This window comes from Limulus polyphemus, unplaced genomic scaffold (assembly GCF_000517525.1).
Source record: "Limulus polyphemus unplaced genomic scaffold, Limulus_polyphemus-2.1.2 Scaffold1699, whole genome shotgun sequence".
NCBI classification, from domain to species: Eukaryota; Metazoa; Arthropoda; class Merostomata; order Xiphosura; family Limulidae; genus Limulus; species Limulus polyphemus.
The window spans coordinates 32,562-36,944 of NW_013667309.1; the positions used below are offsets into that span (position 1 = coordinate 32,562).

The 4,383-nt window shown below is 35.2% G+C and overlaps 1 non-coding gene across 1 annotated transcript; it reads left to right on the forward strand.

The window, feature by feature from the left end:
* Window positions 1–1,785: 1,785 nt before the first annotated feature.
* On the forward strand, window positions 1,786–1,858 carry Trnar-ucu. The gene has a single exon. It is a non-coding gene; the product is annotated as a tRNA-Arg (tRNA).
* Window positions 1,859–4,383: the final 2,525 nt, after the last annotated feature.

The following is a 4,383-nucleotide window of genomic DNA, read 5'->3' on the forward strand; positions in this document are numbered from 1 at the left end:
TTTCCATATTACGCATATGTCGTATATCATCATATTCTGTAATCAACGTCACTCACGTTGAGTGTTCAAGTCACGTGATGTTTCAATGTTATCTTACCATATTGAAAATACACCTTGATTCAACCCTTACGATAACGACTGACAGGTCCAGAGAAGTCGTCAGGAATTGCTTTCACTTGACAATAACTAAATTTCTGCCACAGCTAGAAGTTATTCAACTCGTTATACACGCGATTAATTGTATTTGTCTTCCTGCAGTTTCAATTAGGCACATAGAATATGAAAAACTCTTTGTCCTGATACGTCAAACTGTTAAGTTCATTAATACGCTAGAAATAAAACCGACAGGAGTTTGTGTAAAAGTTAAAACCGAATAAATTAATTGAATGCAACGTTTATCGGTATACAGTCAAAACATTTTTATTAATTAAATCCGTCACACTGCATGTTTTGAAGTATAAACGTCCAAACGCGTTGAGTAGTTTTCAAAAAGCAATTGTTGCTGTTTGAATTTTACGATCTGTTCACCGCGGGGAATCGAACTCTGTAATTTATTGTTGTAAGTCCGTAAACAAACCACTGATCAACCGGGGGACGGTTTTTAAATGGAGGCCGTTAAAATACCCCAATATTTTTTTTTTTTGCCAATAAAAGTTAGCATCCGTTTATTTACTTACTATTATAAAAGTTATATGTTCCAAATATATTTTCATTTCATCATTAGTTATAAAATCTAATATCCTCCGGTGGAACAGCGGTGAGTTTACGTACTTACAATGCTAAAATCCAGGGTTCGAGTCCTCGCGGTGGACACAGCAGATAGCCCAATGTGGCTTTGTTCTAAAATAACCAACGAATTAAAATCTAATATTCTTTCATGAAAGAAAGTATGATGTTAACCATTCTTTCATTTTTTGTTTGTTTTAGAACAAGGGAAATTTTCACGAAAACTATTGCCCCCCAGTGGTACATCGGTTTGCTGGTGGACTTACAACGTTAGAATCCGGGTTTCGATACCTTGGTGGGCAAAGCACAGATGTCCCATTGTTTTGCTTTGTGCTTAACTTCAAAGAAACATACATGAAAATTATTAAACATCACAATAAAATATATTATATATATTGTGAACCCATGTATTACATAAAACGTTACCAAGTAAAAAAATAAGACTTTTATTTTACAAATAACATTAATAACAACTTCTGGTCAGAGTAATTTATGTACTTAGACCGAAAGTAAAAACAACCAGGCCATCTGGTAGCTAATTAAATACACTTTTCTTACGTATCAAAGATTAGGTTAGTCCTAAGTACAAATTCTAAGTTTACAATGAATATTAATATTAAAAGTATGATAACGATCAAACTTGTACCATAGATTTGGGCTTCTGGGCAATAATATTTCCACGGTAGTGATAACTCTCACTGTAGATTTGTGGTATAAGGTCAAAATTCATATGTAAATCAAGAGTAAAATTACGGTCCTTAGTATTAAATTTTATCGTCAAGTAGACCTCGTGATCGCCCTGTAAAGAGAATAAATGATTGTTAGGATAACTGCTGTAATAATTTCTCTGTACTGTTCTATGATTAAAGTTATTTAATATATTTCTATATTCTCGAGTATATAAGAAACCATAAAATACAAAGAATAATTCATGAGATTATTTAGTTATTGTCTGGGAACTTTTCGCAGTCTAAAGTTTGCTTATACTCTCAAATAAACATACCTCCAATTTAAAGGCTTAACTTTGTGAATATTAACAGGAGTATCAGGAGAAAATGTGTCCCTATAGCGCAGTGGATAGCGCGTTGGATTTCTAATCCAAAAGTACCGGGTTTGTTCCCCGGTAGGGATGTCACCACCATTGCCTGGTCCCAAGTCCAGGATGAGAAAGGAGGAGGGTTGGGCACGGGGATAGCAACTCCGCCCCCTAAAAACCAACCTGCTAAAAAATTACAACAACAACTTCCGTCGGCGAAGTGTTGATGGGGCACTATGCTCCAGTGGGAGTCTACAGGGATTATTATTATTATATTACCAGGAGAAAATATTATCGGTATCCCAAAGTAAGGTAACTTTGCTTCTGATTTTCTGCAATATCTTGAAAGGTTTAAAACTCCGTGTGATTTTCGGCGGTTTGATACAGCTATAAACAAATTTACACTTTAGATGAACTTATACTCTATAAAAGTTCTAAGATTGCTCGAAGCCTGCTTCAAACTTTAAACAATATTATTATTATTTTGCCCTGTAATTAAATTCACGCGCCCTTAATTGTAATATAGAACTAGCCGGTTGAAAAACTTAATGAATGTGCATCTTAAATTTTGCTGAGTCCCCATTTCAGTTAAATCAAACACTAGGCAGTTTACTAATGGTGTCTTTATACCAGTACTTACTTAATTCCATGACAGGTGCTCACAGCTACCCAAGATCTCTCAACACCTCGTACTTTTCCGTGATAGTAGCAATGACGTCTCATCTGAAATTAACCAATCATATTATAATATTGTTATGACGTCAAATTCATATTTGAGCAGTCGCAATGATCAGACACTACCTGTGTGATATTCTGTAACCAGATAAATTGTTTTAGGCACAAAAATCTTTATATGTCAACCTCAAGATTAAGATAATTAGGATGAAGTAAAAAGTTTTTTTTTACGAAGACTGTGTATCAATAATTCCAAATAGAGAAACAGTATCGTTATGAAAGTCTAAAGTGTAAGACCTTAATGTCCGGCATGGCCAGGTGGTTAGGGAGCTCGACTCGCAATTTGCGGGTTCGAATCCCTCGTCTCACCAAGCATGCTCGTCCTTTCAACCGTGGGGGAGTTATATTGTGACGGTCAGTCCTACTATTCTTGGCAAAAGTGTAGCCCAAGAGTTTGATACAGTCTTACACTACAAAATTAGGGACGGCTAGCGCAGATGGTCCTCGTGGAGCTTTGCTCGAAATTATAAAAAACAACAATAAGATCTTAATAAGATTGTGGCGATTACTTCTTTGGTAAGTTTTAAAATAAAGACGACTGGCATTTCAGATTGCACTTAGTACATCGTCAACGAGTTCTACTGAATAAAGTGTACATCATAAAATTGTATATTATTATTATTATTTTATACAAAGATGGATTAAGTATAAACTGAAATAATTGTGTAAATAAATGTTATTAATCGCATCAGTCGTCTTTATTTTAGTTTTAAAGCGCAATGGTTATTTTCATTATTTTATTTTTCAAAACAAGTCTGTCGTGAAGTGTGTGAAATATTTCAAATAGAACTTAAAAAGGTCCGATTTCTTAAACCTCCTGATCATAACCTTTGACCCACATAGAATTACCACGTTCAGAAGTGATACAATGAGACTTTTTCCTAACAGTTCTGAATCTAGTATAGTGATAACATGTATGACTAATTAGATAAAACGAGCGATTACGTGTTAACGCAGCTGTACCAAGTGTCATGCATGGTGTGACGTAACTTTGAAAGCGATATCTCCCAACTGGAAAGCGACGGATGTTTTTTGCTTCAAAGCCAAGTGATTTCTTTAATCACAGCGTTAACAACTTGACTGTAAGATGGAAAAGCATCATCGATAAGAATGGAGACTGTTTTGTTTTGATATACAAGTTGTTCCGGTTTTTTCATCTAAAAAAAGCGACATTAATTTCTTGACGACCTAATATTTAAAAAAAAACATGGTTCAGTAGCGCCTACAAATATAGGTGTAAGTAACCTGTGTTCTAGCACACGACTGTGTATATATACATATATAAATTTTAATTATGCCTGGACAAAGAAAAAAAGTAAACTGTTTCAGACAACAGTTATGAAAAAATTATCAGTATTTGTAATAACCGCATTATTATGAAGCAGAAGTAAATCTCCTGATACAGTCTAAATTTACTTTTGTTTAAAGTAAAGAGTTCAAACACACAATACGAGAAGAATAAACAAAAAGGTGAAATCCCAAACGAAGAATCGATGTCTTTTTTAACACCTTCCATATTTGCATACGATGGTGTTGCAGCGACCGAAAAAGATTTTAATCTGATGGTGCTATATCTGGAGAATATGATGGGTGGGGTAGAACTTCCCAACCCAACTCCATAATCTTGTGTAGCGTCAAACGTGCCACATGTGGGCATGCATTGTCGTGGAGAAGAAGAACACCTTTCCGATTGACAAGTGAATTGCGTTTCTGATGAAGGGCTTGATTTAAAGTCCCAATTGCTGACTATAGATATCTGCATTGACAGTTCGCTGTGGATTGAGGAGTTAGAAATGAATTACTCCTTTGATCTCCCACCAAATGCAAAGCATCACTTTCTGCAGATGGAGTCCAGGTTTTGGTGTCGGAAGTGGTTTTTCTCTAGG